The 19,128-nt window shown below is 42.5% G+C and overlaps 1 long non-coding RNA gene across 2 annotated transcripts in view; it reads right to left on the reverse strand.

Annotated features, from left to right (window-relative positions):
* LOC135243002 (uncharacterized) overlaps positions 1-19,128 on the reverse strand; it is a 53,544-nt gene that overhangs the window by 28,918 nt on the left and 5,498 nt on the right. For both annotated transcript variants that reach the window (XR_010326524.1, XR_010326525.1), the window contains exon 2: positions 16,566-16,647. This is a non-coding gene — a long non-coding RNA (uncharacterized LOC135243002). The remainder of the gene's footprint in view (positions 1-16,565; positions 16,648-19,128) is intronic.

Here is a 19,128-nt window from a genome sequence, read left to right on the forward strand (position 1 = left end):
AAAATAATAATTAGGTTTCACGGTTATAAATTAAATCAATAATAATCTTAAGAGCATTCAGATGATTTATGAATAATTTTGCTTTGCTTTGATACCTCACGCGTGCCTGTAGACTCATTAGTTTTGAAGTTGTAGGAAGTTATTTGGGGGCACCGCTTGCGGTGTTGAAACTGTTCAAATCAACAATGGACTTTATAAGGACAGCGTAACGAAAGGCGTGCTTTTCGCCTAGTTACCCACAATTCCGCCGCACCCGCGTCTGAGATGCTGACATCCAGTTCCTCACACCTGCATACCTGGAGCAGGTGTTTGCTGGGGCAAAAAAAGTATGGCATCAGTATTTTTTTCTGCTGCAAAGCGTGTACTCGATGGGGACCGGGGTCATAGTTTAGCTCATGTTTACGATGGCGTTCTTTGTGAGGGTGAGCCATCTCAGGGCTTTTAGCGATGCATGACTGAACGCTGACACCACCACTGTAACCTTATGGCACATTGTGGGCCCGATTTTATATCACTGATCACAGTATCTCTAGTGCTGAATACACTGGAATTAAAAGCTTTGAGAGGACTGTTGCTTCTCATTTTCTATGTCTTCATGTACTTTCTTTTGGGAGATATTTGTGAAAACCCCCATTTGATGCTCCTTGCTAAAGAAATGGTGTTACTCATGGACCTATTCTAGGGCCCATGGTGCATATTCATGCACTTCTGTTTTATTTGCTGAGCTGACATAGCCGGTGGGGCTGTCCAGTCATGGCTTTACCAGTATGCTATGTTGTCCTCCCGATTTGTAGTGCCAAACTGTGGCAAGACGCAAGGCGCAGTCTATAGGGCGACCAGCTTTCTACCTGTCTGAATAAAGCTAAAGATATGAAAGAAGAATGCCTAGTTGCATTCATCATGAGCGCTTTTGCTATCGATTCAGGGGAGCACGTGATGACAGCCACCGCGTCCAAACGCACTGCAGTTAAGAAGTTTGTCTCACAGAGATACATCATGTGAATCTCAACTGATTTGAAAACGAGTGGTGTTCAGTCATTACCATGAGCCTCCTGCACTCAATACCACAGGTTCATCTGAGCCGATCGAAACCGCAGGCCGTGGTTCCCGGTTTGTCTTGCTGTACAGACAGATCAATAACAAAACTAATACCTCTGTTTCTCAGAAGCCCGGCTGAAAAAAGCTCTGGGCACAGGATACCCTGGAGTGAGAACAATGGGGGGGGGGGGAATACAAATGAAAAATGGCCTGTCCCAAATGGAGACAATAAGACTGGGCCAATGAATATTTAAACCACAGCACTGCGAGGCTGCTGGATGGCTCGTGGTAAAACGTTGGGTTTCAGCGTGCGGATGGGCCTCAGAGCCAGGTCAAATCCTGACAATGCCCGTGCCAGCCAGGAGCACCTGCCCCACAAGGTGACATTGTAATTGGCTGTAAAGTTGCCCAGCAGGAGGGGTTTAATTAGTGGGCTTGTCCATAACTCAGCACACACTGACCCCTGCTGGCCAATGGGGCACCTGCAGCGTGCCTGCATCAGCAGTGCGTGAGGCTCACTCCTCAGATGCAGAGACCGAAGTGATAATGAAGCAGTGCCTGGCAGACCTGTCGCTCTGACCCGGTGGATGTGACAGCGATGACGTTCTGCACGGGTGCTGTGAACAGAACTGAAAACCTGAACAGCTGGATGCGCGCCAGCTTTCAATGCAACCGCTCAGTCACATTGGAGTGTGTTCAGGGTGTGAATGCTGAGCGAGTCTGTCTGTGCAAAAGTTAGTAAATGTTTCTTTTTTCTTTCCTGTACGCCACCGATTCCCACTAGGTCAACTTGACCGCCGTTTAAGGTCAGCCCAGTTTTAACCGCATTAGCTCGACTTGTCTTCTTTGTTTGCTCTGGAAAATGTGCACCGCCGAGCACTGTGTGAAACCTGTCTGCAAGGGATGCAATTCAAAGTCTAAATGCTGTGATAGATCGACAGATTTAGCTTAAATCTGAGCTGTTCTCCAGAGCCTTTCCTTCACCTTCGCTATGATTGGGCTGTGTGGACTGTGCTCCTTCTGATTACTGCCAAATTTCCCCAAAGTTCTGTCAAACTCCTTCGATTTTCTTCACCTCTTGAGCGTGGTATTGTCATTCCAAATTATCCACGGCAGCACACCGAAAAGCTTGAAGGGTTTCACTAGCCTTCAGAGACCAAAAAAAAGAGCTTTTTGTTGTTTTTTTTTTTTTGTTTTGTTTTGTTTTTTTACTTCAAGATATTTTCCTTCCCAGGGTGCTTTGGTGCTGTCTCCAGAGATCAGACTTTAAAGACAGACTCAGAAAGCAGGAACGCAGCAAAGGAGAAGAAAATACCTTTAAAATGCTGAGAAAAATGAATTTTTGAGCTTTGTTTGTCACGTAATCATGGATGGGTATGCACAGACAAACTAATTAATTCACCACACAGCAAACTCCTGCATAGCTACCTCCCACATAACTGACCTTCCAGATTACCCAACGACTTCATTTAACTATTAGTTTTTGAAGGAGACTGGAGTTCTGGCAAACTGCCGTCTTTTAAGCCAATACGGCTGAGATGAGTGGCGCAGTCCATGGGGCAGCTGGCTATCAGCACATATACAACTGGCTATCAACACATACACAAATCCGCCTTGCGTAGTTGGGGCTGGTATCTCCCACCATGGCAACTTCTGTACTGTGATCCCATCTCTACCAGTTACCCTCTCTGCTTTCCCACTAGATTTTTCTAATTTAGTGTAATTAAGTGGGGGACTGTGGAAAACAGGAAGCGGTATGGGAGGGAGGGAGGGAGGGAGAGTAAGAGAGAGAGAGGGAGAGGGATAGAGAGAGAGAGAGAGAGAGAGAACAAAAATAGCAAAAGAAGGAGCATGTGGTCTTGTCCAGTCCCTGTATATTGTAGTCTGGTGAGAAGCTGGACTGTCTTCCTTTCTGACTCAGGAGCCTATCAGAGTGCAGATAGAGAGGCTAATTTTTTTTCTATTGTGGCTCCAAAGAGCCAAAGAGGTCTGGGCTAAAAATAACCACTCTCCTTCCAAACCTCTCCTCCATTCACACCGAACTTCCTTTAGCCCTATTCAAAACCCACACATGCACACAGGCATACACACTGAGTCCTTCATACGATTTACAGTTTACCAGTCCATACAGCTGTATACTGTAACACATTACATCATTTATACAGCTGTATCCTTGGATTAATTGATTGTAAAACTAAATAAGCACATCACCTGAAGTCCAAGGCAGTTATAACGAAGATGCAAATGTAAATGTAAAAATAATGTAATAATACGTTTTTTATTACAAGATGCAGTTCTTGCAAAAGTTTGAAAAGAAATTGGTTTTTCCACTGACAACGCACTACAGATGCAATAATTACAGGCGCTAATTAAACACAGCTCCGGAGTGACAGATGAGGAGTCAGCGGGGTCTCAATCTACACCTTGACTGCGAATGACAAGCTGGAGCTCAAGTTCCAGAACATTCCTGCTGAGGAAGTCACGTCAAAGACTGCACCAATAAAACCCACAGGCTGCCTGATTCTCATCAGTAAGAGAGGTGGATTGTGGGTAATGGCCTGTGAAAGACCAGTCTGACTGGGGGTCAGTACTTGTTCATCACTTGCTTCACACCACAGAAGTGAGAGTAACCTCTGCCCCCAACATGCAATCCAAGCTTAAAACAGAGCTCCCCTTACACTGGTTCTGGAAACCTGCAGGTTTTAATGGTGTTTATTGTTTCTCAGAACTTAACTGGATCGATTGCGGCATCTGGTGACAGTCGACTCACCTCACCTGGTTTCTTGGGTCTGAATTTTTTTTCTGATTTCAAGGCGAAAACAAAAAACCAGCACGAGGTTCTCAGGGACCAGGACAGCCCCCCCCCCCCCCCCAGCAGGCCCTGTGGCTCTCTAGGACCCGGGTTCTGGCTTAATGGATACAGAGTTCTGGCCTCTCCTTATCAGTAACTGTTCAACAACCACACAGATTTACACTTTACACGACCCTGATTTCCATGTAAACAGTCAGCACGTTTCTAACATGGAAGTCAGCCTTCGATTCAGGGGGCGGTCCCTGCGAGGCGGATTTCCGCTCGATGCAGCCGAGCGATCCGAGCGATCCGAGCCGTTGTTTCTCTCGCAGAGGCGCCCGGCGAAGCTTCAAAGGCGTGAGCGCGCGGAGCGGGAGCCCGGAGCGTCCCGGAAGCCTGTTTACAAACGCCGCGGCTCAGTCGGAATCTCCTCAGGCGCCGGTGGAAATTACGTCTGTCAGCGATAAAAAAAAAAATTATATAAAAAAAAAAAAAAAGCCAGGCTGCGCAATATTTAAAATGCTGTTATGAGGAAGAAGTGCCCGATAAGCAGAAGGCTGAACCGCGCCTGTGGCTCGTTAAATCTGTGATCAGCCATCCTTCGTTAGCCGCTCGGGGTTTACTGAAATATATATATATTTTTTTCACGTTATAAACAGCCATAATTCTGTTTTCCAAATTCAAACGTATAAGAACTCGCACGTTGTGATTTTAAACTGCTTAGACTCACTAGACCTTGCCAAAATGTAACATTTTTTAATCTAGCCCAGAATCTGCAATACATTTTAAGTTTCTTGCTCAATGATACAGTTCTGGTAATGACTTTGGCCACTTCAGCTAGAAGACCATTTCTGCTGTTCTAAAAATGGCCTAAAAGTGTTTCCTATTTGATGTGAGTACACATTATAAGCAATCTGAACTTGCTATAAAACTCCTGAGGGGAAAAGCAGAGTGTTTCTTAATCATTACCAGATTTCACAATGAAGCAGCGTGAACCAAGGAGGAAAGGCAAATGAATATCTGCCAACAGTCACAAGTTTAAATTTAAAAACCGCCAAAGGAGTTTATAGGAAAGGTTTTTTTCTTTTCCTTCATCTTTGCTGTTAGTTTCTTTTTGTATGCTCCATCACAGACTGATTTCACTTTAAAGTAGAGGATTTCACTTCCCCACAGCTCTGACAGAGTGACACATCTTTCTCGCACATTCAATGTCTTTATCTAGAGAGTGAGAGAGAGAGAGAGCGAGAGAGAGGGAGAGAGAAATGGTGAAGCACATACACACGCACACGTGCAGAGACACACATCTACACAAAAAATGTATGCCCAATGTGTACACACACAAACACATGCGTGTGCACACAAACAAAGCCATGAACACACACGCAAGTGTACTGCAGGCACACACATTTGAGATGGCTTGTGCTCTCCATTCTATGCGATGTGACTTCCTCCATTTAGCTTCACGAGCGATCATACAGAGAGACAATGACAACCCGCCTAACGCGAAACGCTCTCGCAAAGTTCCTGCCCCGTAGTGGCAATGCTATAACCTGGGCAAAACATTCCAGTAACACTGTGAGAACATTGTGTGTCCGCCGGGCCTGCTAGCCAAGGCGTTACTGCCAAAGTCAGCGCAGTCTGCGTTTGCCACAGCTGCAGACCTGATGTCACCTTTATCGGAAGAGATTGAGAGTAAAAAAACACGCAGACCCAGGGACCTCAATCACACAGCAGGTGCCGGAACATATAAAGGAGGCTAATTAACGGGCAGGCTAAGCCCAGGCCTTAACGAGGGTGACTAACGCGTGGCTACGCCTCGGCTCTGTTTGTTCCGAGAGACCCAGCAGGCACAGAGTGCAAAATCGTTTACTTCGAGGTCAGCCTCGTCCACTGAGGAGCGCGACGCCAGGGGACGCACAAATTCACACCGCTCATTTGGCCAAAACAGGGGGGATACAGCAGGGCATTCATGCTCCATAAGCACTGAGCCATTACTGTAAAAGGAAAACAACTGTCCTGAAGACTGGACACAGCTGAAGATGATACAGGAGCAGCAGAGGAGAGATGCATGTGGCACATCGTTCATTTAAGGCCTCTGTGCCCTCTGAAGGTGCAGCGGGCTGTGTAAGTACCGGCCTGGCCCGGTTCAGAGTCATCGCTCAGCCTCAGCTGTGCTCTGTCAGTGAGGCGGCTGCTGTCCATGGTGCTGAAGGTGCCCCAGGCTTTGGGAGACAGTAGGAAGCAATTGCATCAGCAAAAAGGGAAGCAAATTTCCATTTCCACTATATTGAGACTGCTAAAATGTCAGTGGTTTCCATGGCAAAACTGGCTTCAATAGCCTAACCTCTGTATTTTTACAGATGGATTGTGGGTAATGGCGTTCCATCCTGGGGATAAAGCTTAGAAGTTCACCTTCTGAGTAACTTCCCTCTGGCCAACTCTCTGGACACAGGCTAAATATCTTTATCAGCATAACTGTCAGAATATAAAAGCTTTTCAATGCCAGTGAATCCTATTCTGGGGTGGGCAGAGAGTGTCTATTTCCAGGTTAGAGCAACAGAACGTCCACGGTCTGAAACTTTAATCGTGAGCGATTTTATGGAAGACAAGCTATTTAATTCACGCTTCACTTGGAAGATAATGGAAAAAAAGATGTTTCTCAAACAGCTCTTCTGACACATCACTCCAAAAATAGTAAAGAATACTGTCTGGTCCATGTCTCCCTTCCCATGTATCTACTTGGGTTTTGCCAGGTAAATAATGCATGGCAGTTTGATGCTTTGGATCATACATAATCCACACCAGTATGTGGGAAGAGCTTGGGCCTAATGTAGAATTGCTGTACTCATATAGAGCAGGTCTTATATAGAGCCATACACAGATATACAGTCACTCACTGACTCAATCACTTACTCACATTCAGTAGCTGTCTCACTCACTCATTCACTCACTGTCTAAATTTGTCACATTTGCAAACTCCCTCTCACACTCATTCACTCACTCGCTCGTAGTCTTAGTCCCCCCACACACACTCACTACCGCATTGATTCACTCACTGTGTCTATCATACTCACTCACTCACAGTCGCACACACTCAAACTCACTGCTTCCCAATACTTTTCTCAGTCTTAGTCAGTCACCCACATTAGCACTCTCGCTAACTCTCACACTCACTGCCACGTTCAAGACACAGCAGCATCTCTCAAAAAAAAAAACATGAACTTTTTTTATCAAGCCGTTGCGCTGGGTAGATGAGGAACAAGACAAAAAAATTGAGGAAAAAAAAGCAGTGATGGCTGGCCAGCCTTTTTAACAGCTAGTGACCATGTGACACAGAAGTTGAATTTTCCCTTTAGTAAAGAACTCAAGCTTATGGCTTCACAGCTTCCATAAAGAACTTCAACCTAAATCTTTTGTAGGGAATATCCAGAAATGGTTACATGCAGTACAAAAATACAATGCCATATGCTGCTCAAATTCACCTCCATAATCCTATTCTTTCTGAACAGTGGTCGTAGTAGTAGTAGTAGTAGTAGTAGCAGCATGTCAGCTATTGGACAGAAAGTAGACAGAGAGATTTCTGGGCTGTTTGAAGGGAGGTTCTGATCACGTTTAAACCAAAGAGGCACTTTAAAGGAGGCATAGATCTGCAGCTTCAGGTGCAGCATGTTGTGAGTTTTCTGAAGGCCCTCTGAAGGCTGCCTTCTATCCCAGACTAAGTTATGTTACCCGATACAACCATGTACCAATCAGACAATAGAATTACGTATGTTATTGGAAAAACACTTTTTACTCATAAAAAAGCAGGGACTGCCCCAGTTTTGTGTGTGTGTGTGCATGCATGTGCGTGTTGTAAAAAAAAAAAGCGTGTGTGTGTGTGTGCATGCGTATGCGCGCGCGTGTGTGTGCATGCATGCGCGTGTTATAATTCAACAGAGAAACTGAACTCAGGAAGCTCTTTCCCACCACAACAGACTTGAAAGAGTTCTGCTGTTCTGATGTGCTTCATATAAGCACCATTAAGATATCGCCAGTCCAATTAGATTAGCCACAGGACGCGCCTTTTAAAGTCGTAATTATTCTACCATAGTACATGCAGATGTTTATGAACTGAAACTCTGGATTTAAATTGCTGAAGGCTCCTACATGTTGTCTGAAGCACACATTATAGACATATCTGCAGATAGTACATCTACTTCCTGACGGACATTACGACTGGACAATATTTAGTTTAGGTAGAGATCCTGGGGTGCAAATCAGAGGGGATCATCTTGTTAAATCAATTTCAGACAATTCTCGGTAAATCAGAACGAATACCTCACTATAGGGGTTTAGAGGGTATATACCTTGAACAATGATTATGCTTTTCATATTGGATCACATGCATCTCCTGTTAGATGAGAAATGTAATTTATTCTGATGCCATGACAACATCACAACACTGACAAAACAGAGTAGCATTAATTTTTTTGTCCTTGTAACAACAATCATTGCAGTCACAGACAATAAAAGGACATGAATACCTTACATGGACAAACCTGCACGAACCAGCTCTCTAAAATAAAGCTTCATTTGTTTTTTTGTTTTCCCTTTTTTCTGCTAACAGCGGGGAGTCTTTGAGCACTTGTTATACTAATCATGGCTTTAAAGGGCGAATTAAAGCTGAAAACCACTGGGGAATACATTTCCGCTGCTCTTTTTCTCGGCGTGAGCCTAAAGCAGACATCCCCATTAGTCCTGCAAGTCAGACGCCATTCGGTTCCTCGCAGGTATTGGATCAAAGGCGATATCTGAAGCCGGGAAGGATAATTATCCCCGGTCAGGGCTCTCCCCGACACCGCAGAGCCTCTCTCTGCCTTCACCGCCCGTTTTAATAACGCTCTCCTTTCTGCGGATACTTTCATTAACTGTGCTTTTTTAGCAACGGCACAGAAAAGCCAGACACCAGACGCCATTTGTGATCTTTATTGGGGCAATTGGACAAAACAACCGTGTCGTCTGGAGCAGACAATAAGGGGGGTATGCAATGTAATCATTTTGGCTAAGCGCCGCACCTTGGTTAAAGGTCCGCATTATGCACGGGAGATTAATTTATATCGATACATTACTTTAAGTTTCGATGGCGCTATTAAAACCTCTAATGGCGCTTTTTAAAGTCTTCCATTTAAACGGGCTAATCAGATGTGTAAATGTGACTGAGCAAACGCAGACACTGAGACTGGGGTTATGTTGCGAAATTTTCCAAAATAGAAGAACAGGATGGAGGCCAGCTAGCCCACTTGTCTGGCTCATAACCTTACGATACTGTGAGCATGGCCAGGTTGCTTACAATCTTACAATACTATGAGCCTAACCAGGATGTCCATAACCTTAACGTGCTATGAGCCTGACCGCGGTGCCCGTAAACTTACAGTACTACGAGCCTTACAAGGATGATCACAACCTTAAAGAGCTATGAGCCTGACAAGGATGCTCATAACCTTAAGAAGATTTATGAGCACTGAAAAACACCAACCCGATTTTTAATAAGCAGAGCCAGGACATGGAAACCAGCACACAGCAGCAGACAGGCTGCAGGAGGAGGAAAACACTCTCATTTACAAAAGAACCAGAGCTGGATTTCCAGACAAAAAAAACCCCCACATTTCTTCCCAAATAAAGGAAATCTAATCTTCCCTGGTCCTAAGAGCCTCTCAGAGGTGCATAATTTGCCATTCTTCCTAGAAGAGCGGAGAAATGTTTCATTTCAGTATATGCCTTTGGCTGCATATGTGTGTACTTGTCATGCCAAGTGCGAGTTTTAATGGGACTTGAATTTGAGATATTGTCCCTTTGTTAGCACTTGCTAGCTCGGTAATAGGAATGCACCTAGGAACGTGCATCTGAGAATTTGATCGTATCACATTGAAAACGTGTCCCACCTCCTGACAGGAGTCAGGATTGGGAGGATGACATGAACAGATGGCCAGAAATAACAAGACCGTTTTTAATTATTTCGTCTACTCCCTCTGCATTGATTACGGTACGATACAAAAGCGCCAATGCAGGGATAACAGGACAGTGTCTATATCTATACCTATCAACCCGGCAAACTATCTATCAATCAATATGTTATTGATGTCTGTATGTATTCAGAATTTGTACTTTGGTTCTTGATTAACACAGTTAACTTGCAATGGTGCTTTAAAGACAGGGCATGTTTACTCTCTGGTCTGGGAATGATGCTAGCCAGGTCTGGCACTATTGTTTATACTAATCAGGTGAATGCACGTATATCCCATACTGTAATTTGCTCTGGATGGGGAAGCCTGCTAAATGAATGCTATGTAATGTAAACAGTTGATCTCCACGCTAAACAGGCTACAGAACGAAGACACCATCACCCCACGTCAGCAGACTCTTCCCAGCTCAGACAGCACACAGAATCCAGGAAGGGCCAATCATTTTATCTCCAGTTTTATCTCGGAAGCTTATTTCCCCTGGCAAAACACATGCACAGAATGAGATAAAGTACTGCACACCCATAAAAAAATTTCATATATTTCTTATTTTCCCACAAACGTTTTCGGGCAAGACGCCCTTCTTCATCGTGCCAAAAGGAACCCACTGCATTGCAAGTCATCAATCAAATATCGTTCACCTGGCGCAACAGGTTAGATGCCGTGGTACATAATAGGGCCAATCACACACAAGAAACCAGCAGCAAGCAAAGCTCATATAAAACAACTCCTCTTTAAGGCCTTTTGGCATTAATGTATCCAAATCATGTATCCTCTCAGAAGAAGAGTTTTTTCTCGATTTTCTTCCCTATTTACCCTAATAGCTTCAATGCCCGCGTATTTACTGTAAGTTCACTCAAATTATGTTTGCAGCTGTTAAAAGGTCTAGCCACTGATCTTTTATCATCATTGTTATGTATAGAGCATTTGCGTACACAGATTCTTGTTTTAAACCCTTGTTTGGTTTTGCCTACATAAAGCAAATTACACTGACATTTAAGCGAATAAATCACAGAGTATTGCATGTGATTCTGCCCTTTACCTTTACCTCAATCCCTGTGCTTGGGTGAATAAAAAATGTCCTTTCATCAAACCATAACAATGGATACAATTATGGCAGGGAAAATTACCACAGGGAATATGTGTCAAAAAATGATGAAAAGTCTTTTGGAATGTATGATGTGTCAAATAATTACTTGAATTTGCCGTTTCTAACAGAAACGAGGAAGATTGTGATCTAGGAGAAACACATGCACATACTAAAGTATCTTATGTGTAAAGTGCATTGTGTGGGATCTGGGAGTACCTGTGCACTCGATGAGACGGCGCACAGTCATGCACAGTGTGTGTGACAGGCTGCGTTGCCTGAAGCCGTAGTTTGGGCAGGGAAACCACGCTGCTGCTGAACAGGACTGCTGACACCATCGCTGGGTTACGACTCCACTGCAGCTGCTCTTCTGGCTGCAGAGAGTGTGCACCGTGCACCACTGAAGCACTGATAGGTACAATATTAACGAGCAATGCTCGTACTTGGCTTTGTTCATTTGGTGATCTGTCGGGGACAAGTGACACTGAATAAGTGATAAAAAAACGACTTTATTGTTCAAAGCTGGGCTACTTGAATGAACGTGGTCCTGGGGGGCCACAGTACCTACAGGGCTGCCCAGCTCTGGTCCTGGAGGGCCGCAGTACCTACAGGACTACCTAGGCTCTAGTCCCGGAGGGTCATAGTGCCTGCAGGTTACTAAACCCCACATATCAAGTGTTCTTGTTTGTCTGAAGTTGGTAGAAAGCATTGTGGAGACAGAACAGGCCTTCAAATATGACTGGCCATTCCAAATTGTGTGAAATTCCCATGACTGTCAATGTTTTGCAGTAGCTGTCTAACGTGTGATGTTGCTTAAGTGCTGGAACAAAGTGTTCAATTTGCTTAATTTGTTGCTCAAAGTGAAGAGGATTGAATGAGTTAGAATGAATTTGGAAAGAAACTACTTCTTTAAGTGAAAGATAAAAAAAAGATGAACATTCACTAATGAATGTGTTCTTAGACACCAAATGAGCAGCTATTTTAAGCCTAATGGCATCCAAGTCATTATAAGCCCAGAGTAAGTCTAGTCTAATTTAATGGACTATGAAGCACAATGAAAACATTAACACTGAAATAGTGGCCAGGGAACCAAACTGGCGAGCAGAAGGATGCAAGTTCAAATTCTGGATGAGGCATAGCTGTTTGCATCTCTGAGGCGATGAGATCTTAAAGCTATATGATCATGTAAATAATCAGCTCTACCGACGAAGAATCATTAGTAAGAACAGAATAAGTCATGTACCTTGAAACGTTAAAATTGTGCTAAATGTAAGCTGTATAGTCTCCATGGATACGGCTGTGTGCTGGCTGGGGTGGGGGAAATATGAGGTGGAGGGTGTTTCTCTGCATTTTCCCTCCCCAGTCTGGACTGATTGTGATGTGTCTGGGCAGCTATGATGCACTGAGGAGCAGGCTTGGTCTCCAAGGCAATCTGAGAGCTCCAAGGCAATCTGAGAGCTCGAGGGATGTCACAGATTCTACAGGTGGGTTTCTGTTTTAGGGTCTTGAGGGAGGCGAAGTACATGCTGGAAAAAGGAAGCGCCCTTGTGAGGTGCATGCTGGTTAATTACCTCACATTTCACCTACATTTAAAGGGCCAATTCTGAGTACCTCACTCTTAACTGTACTGAAAGCCCAGATTCTGTCTGTAATAAAACAATTTGAATGACTTAATGAATGAATTCAATGAATGAATGAACAAATGAATTTGACAACTTAAAATCAAGATTGTACAAGACTGCATAGCAGACAGTAATCCTTTAAAAATTGTCAAAGATAGAAACACAAGAAAGCTTGACAGGCTCATTTTCATTGTGGTCCTCTACCATTGAAACATAGACATGCCAAAAACATCGAGCAATACAGATGGATATGACAGGACAATAGATTTGCCACAGGACAGACAGCATACTGGCAGACTAGCTGATTATATTATTATAAAATGACAGTTACACAGTGTTTAACAACCATCTTTTTAAAGATAATTTAAAATTGTTCTCTGACGCACATGATTTCCATTCAGATGGGAGTCTTATTCCACTAGACCTACCTTGTACAAAAAGGTCTTCCCCATTTGGCCCTTGAATGTACAGGGGACAAAATAAGCAAGATTGCCTCTGGTTGCGTAATTATGGATGTCTTTGATTCAAGTAAAATAATTTACAACATAACTTGATACAGAGTTGTTTATAATTTTGTATGAAAGCCTCATAGTAATCCGCACGACCCTCTTGTCTCCGGTAAGCCATTTAAGAATCAACAAGATGGGTACGAGGATGGACCTTCAAAATAACTCTGTTTGTTTTGTGTCGTTTGTAATTTATGTTTGAGGTGCTGAGGTGGAGCATAATACCACATAGACAAGCAGCATAATCAAAGTGGCTTTGCATCAAAGCCCTGCTAACATTTGTGGTGCTGCTTGATCCAAAAACAAAGCTTTTCGAGCAAGAAATTTAATCTTATGATTTATTTTAGTAATGGCTTTCAAAGCCATACTTTGCCCAGAAAGCTGATTGTTCTCAGACACATCCCAGATAATTAACAGATGTTTTAGCAATAATCTGGGAGTCCTCACCCTTGACATTGAATTCTGGTGTTTTCCCAAGCGTTTCGGAACCAAATAATATGATTTATGTTTTTCCGAGATTGCAGAGATAGTTAATTATCAGAGAGCCATCCTCCTACATTTTGTAATTCCACGCCGTTTCAACAGCTGTTCAATCTTTACGGGATACGAGGAATGCTGAGTCATCAGCATATGAGAAAAGGTCACATGAACAGATTGCCTTTTAGTCATTAATGTACGCCGTTACTCATGTTACCTAGTTAATATTAAAATTCAGTTCTGTTTTAGGTCAAAATGGTCTCTGCCTATTCGAAAGTATCCGGAAGTATAGGTGGGTATTATTGGGTCATCTTCAAAGCGTTCATTCGTTGACATTCAAATCACACGTGTGATAGTACGTACCAGGGACCACTTGCGCTGCTATGTTAGATACAGGCTTCTAATGCTGTGATTAGGCTAGCGACTGGTAACAAAATTAAGTGTTTTAAAATTAAGTGAAAGATGACCGATTGTTGTTGAATTGTAAATTTAATCGTAAACCTGTTTTTTTTATCTTCTTTTTTAGATCTTTTATAACAGAATGCAGCAAGTGCCTCTATGCGTTTTTCTCTTAATGTCAGGGGAGGTGCTGGGTAACCTGGGGGAGGTGCAACACCACTCCCAGAAAGCACTGGGGGAAACCCTGCCCTTATTGTGCAGAATGTGGTATCACAGCTAGACATGACCCAAAGCAATTGCAGCTGGTTTAAAGGAAAAATTCAGCTACGTTGTTGCTTACTTTTATCGTGAGTACGTTGTGGTAGCAGGTAAGCTATAAAGTGTGCCTTTTAAAAATTTTGCTGCAAAGCCAGTCTTCAAATTTGGCATGATAATAGAATTCCCAGACAAAGACTGCAATTGACTATGGGAGCTTGAAGAATGGAATATCGGGAAATGGCTGTGCGCCATCAAGGTTCTTATCTTTAAAACATTTTACAGGACATCATACTGACGTGCCAAATTGATTGATTTCCCAGCCCGTGTAGGGATGAATGATTCTGAAATTGCAAAGATAATTGAATATACAGCTGGATATTTATTGAAGCAATTCAGGTTAAGTGCCGTGTACGAGCCTCGAGAGTACAACCGTGATACCCTCAGCGAAGGCACAACCCTGGAGTTCAGACCAGAGAAACAGTCAAATAGGAGAGGAGAGGCATACCTCATACTTCACACATACACACAGAAGAGGACCTCATACTACACACACACACAGAAGAAGACCTCATACTACACACATACACACAGAAGAGGACCTCATACTACACACATACACACAGAAGAGGACCTCATACTACACACACACACACACACACAGAAGAAGACCTCATACTACACACATAAACACAGAAGAGGACCTCATACTACACACATACACACACATACACACACACATACGCACAGAAGAGGACCTCATACTACACACATACGCACAGAAGAGGACCTCATACTATGGAAAGGCATGAATGAGCCATCAAGAAGCTTTTAAAGCCACCAACTCAATGTTTGTACTCTGGGCCTAGCTATTACTAGAAGTGTAACCATCTCTGTCACTTCAATTATTGGTTTAGCCATGTCTGATCATTTTGTGTATTCTCCTAGGTAATTTTTTGTTAACGCGGTGGGAGGGAGGGTATGAAACACACTGTCTAGAAGCGGAATTCAAATTCTAAAGTTGCTGAAGTTTTTCGATCTGATATAGGCTTCACCACTAGCAGTTTTTCTTCTTTTCTATGAAGGCTTAGTTTACGGCTTTACATCTTAAAAGTACACCAGATATCATATATAGCTTCAGTCAAATATAACAGTGTTCCCCAAAACAAAAGGCTCCATGCTCGACTGGCGAGATAAGCCAAGTTTAAAAGAAACCGTAGAAAGGCAAGAGGAGAAAAACAAAACCGCAGATTCATTGTGACAGCTTTAAACAGCTCCCTGGTTACAATAGGGTAATAAAGGAGGCCGGGCGGTTTCGTTTTTACTGAAAACAAGGATTCTTTTTCCAATGGCTGATGACTTATTAAATCCAGATGTGGCAGCTGGTCTGGGAAGAGAACCTTTGTCTAAATAAAAATCTGAGGGGTTTGCAATGTCTTTTCGAGAAAGAATAACCGTTATCAGATAGAATACGGCAAACAGATGCAAACACAGTATCAGACTGTGCAAATGTACAATGTGATACTGTCATGGATTCTTTTGCTCTGACTGATGTACATATGGTGAGTACAATTGTAATGAAAATGATCTAATCACCTACCCGTTCTCATGATTCTGTCTCTAGTTATTTAAATGCTTTTAAAGTGCATGTTGGATGGCTCATTATAAATAATAAACGGCTTTTTCTTAGCAGGCTGATTTCAATATCTGTTTCCTGTCCTTTATAAAAACTGGCATTGTAAAACTTCTACTTACAAAAAACACTCTAAATTGAACTGTTCTTTCTAATTACAGACTAAACTCAAATAAATTTTTCATTACTAAATTTAATGCTGATCACAGTGCTCAAACTGATTTTGTTGTAAATGACCTGTGTCTCAGTGCTGATGCCCCATATGTCTCAGTTCTTGTTGTCCTTGTAGATCTTTGTTAAGGGTTCAGTACAGCTGACCATTAAATTCAAACACATCCACTAGAACATTGGGCAGGTCTCTCAGGAAGAGTACAGCAATGGTGTGGACCTTATCGTCTAGACAGAAATGTCCACTGCTGCTCTCTTGGTAAGACATTAGGAAATGGTTTACATTTTCATAGCTATTTGGATGACACACAACTCTGTATTCCTGCGTTTCCTGAGGATGAAAGCACGATCAGCTCTTAAGCAGTAGTGTGACAGACGTAAAGTTATAGATGTCACAACATTTTACAAAGTTAAATGAAGATAAGACACAGAAGTCATAATTACTGGACCAAAGGCTCATTGAAAAGTTTACCACTGCCAATAAACATTAAATCAGAGGTAATGTCTCTTGGAGTGATTTTATGATTTGTGCTTTCGATCTCACATGAGAAAGAGAACCAAAGCAGCATTTTACCATCTTATAAACGTACCCGTGGCGAGGTCATTTCTTTCTTTCATTTCGAGCTGATGCGAGGTCATCCAGTTCCAGCCTGCCTAGTCCTCCACTTCCTCCTGAGTCATGGCAGAAAATAATAAGCATTTAAAATTTTTGATTAAACACGAGCGTCTTGGATGACAAAAACACGTTGCAGTGAAACAATGCGGCAATTATTTTCAAAAATAATATTTGTTACATTTTTTTTATTGAATGCCTGTAGGTTTCAGCATAGTAGAGTATATGTATGGTTCTTGAGATTAAGACCAGAGACTCATGTCCCCTACAGAAGAATAAAAATGAATTGTCAGGCCTCAGGAAGACATGCCAATCACAGCTTTTAGTTTTTATTTCACTACATTACGGAAGACCCCATCATCTGATATTAGGGGAGTTCCAACAACAGAACATTTTTAATGCAAGCTGAGCACTCAGTTTTCAGATCTGCTTTTGTAAAATTATTTATATTAGTAACATAATATAATAATATTACATTTTACCATTTTGTTGTTTTTATTTTTATCCATTGTCTTTAAAATTGCCGTGTTCAGACTGTATTATCTCTAAATTGCCTCTTGATTGTTTTTAAATGAATAAAGTGTTGCTCATTACTTTCTTTATTTGATTAACTTATTTTGTGACTATTATGTTTGTATAAGGTGCTTTACAAAATGGATCAGAATATTTATCTGGGAAGCGAATGCCAAAAATAAACATGTGGAAATTCATCGGCTTGTGTCAGCATTTCCATAGAAGCCAACTCACAGTTCATGGGACAAAACCGGAAAACAGGGTGGACAGACATGACTTGGTGTCTAATCGCTAAGATTGCTGATAAATCGGGAAAGAATTACGGTGAAGCTAAGGCTAAGGCTGAAGCTCAATGAGACGTCCTCCCGCACCACATCATCGCAGAGCGTCCAGGTCCTTCACTCTAGCCTGTGACAGAAATACTGCTCCCGACAGATTAGAAGACATGATTGTGGAGAGAAAAAGGGGTTCCTTATTTACGTGTGCTATAAACACTACAGCAGACAGTGCCTGATGACCCACGCCTGACTGGAAGTCATGTTCTCTGAGCGAAAGCACGTGCCTAAAATAACAGCATTACACGGGCATGAATTACACAGGGATCACAGCTGAGGTGCCACATATAAATACAGACACAAACTTACACACAAACACAATTTAGCACACACACAGACTCTCTCACAAACACACACTCACACACAAACACAAACTGACTCACATACAAACTCTCTCAGACAAACATACACTCTCACACACTCACACACAAACACACACTCACACAGTCTCACATACGCACAAACTCTCTCACACAAACACAAACACACTCACACACAAACACAAACTGACTCACATACAAACTCTCTCAGACAAACATACACTCTCACACAGGCACACACAAACACACACTCACACAGTCTCACATATGCACAAACTCTCTCACACAAACACAAACACACTCACACACAAACACAAACTGACTCACACCCATACACTCTCACACACACATACTCTCTAATACAAGCACGCACTCACACACGCAATCTCAAATACACACAAGCTCTCCCTCACACACACACACACTCTCACACACAAACAAACACTCAAACACATACAGTATATAGGACATGGGATACTAGGCCGGGTGCAGATGAGGTTAATAAAAGTACATGCAAGTGAAATTATTCCAGAATGAGCTGCCTAGTGCAAATGCCATTGACAAAATAACACTGCGTGTTTCTCAGAGCAAGTCTGACAGACGTAGGAGAGTCAACAAACCCCCTGTGGTTTCTGGATTATGCACAGGAAGTGAGCTCAGCTCAGAGTCCAGAGATGTATTTAATTACCTGGGCAGAAAGGATGTCTCTTATTCGATATGCTGTCCCCTAATGAGAAATCACTACGCACACGCCCCATCTTTGTAATTAAATCAAAATGTTAAGTGGTAGTTTTAGTGAAGTGCTGAAGTGGTGGAACAGCATTGTTTTTGTTCCAATTTTTTTTCTGCCTTAAAAGTGCACAGCAAAAAAGTACATAACAGAGTGACTGAATTTGGCAGTATGGTTTCCATTCCTACCTGCGACTCAGGAAAAAAAAAAACTTACCCAGATTGCCCAAATGGTGGCACTATAGCAAGAAAGTGACTTTTTCTTTTAATCTTTTTTGTACTTAACTTTTGAACTGTTCGGCCTATTGTCAAAATTTTTTCCCTCAGATTGCCTGGCTAACATCAAACAAATTTGCCTCAAGGACCCATGAAGTCCACCATACCAGAATTTAACGTTAAAATATAGATTAATAACCAATTAGCCAATGAAACTCGATGTGCCCATGGCTTATTACATTACTTTTGAATGTAATGTCTGACCATGAGAAAACTTGATGCGTATTTTCCCCATGTGAACCCCATGTTAAATCTTCTTCTCCAGCGCCCATGAGTCTGGAGGTGAGACATTCTTTGGATGTCACCACAGAAGAAGAATATAGAACTCTGACTCACTCGCATCACTTCCTGACTCTCGGCAGTCTGG

The sequence above is a fragment of the Anguilla rostrata genome, chromosome 17 (genome assembly GCF_018555375.3).
Source record: "Anguilla rostrata isolate EN2019 chromosome 17, ASM1855537v3, whole genome shotgun sequence".
In the NCBI taxonomy this organism is placed as follows: domain Eukaryota; kingdom Metazoa; phylum Chordata; class Actinopteri; order Anguilliformes; family Anguillidae; genus Anguilla; species Anguilla rostrata.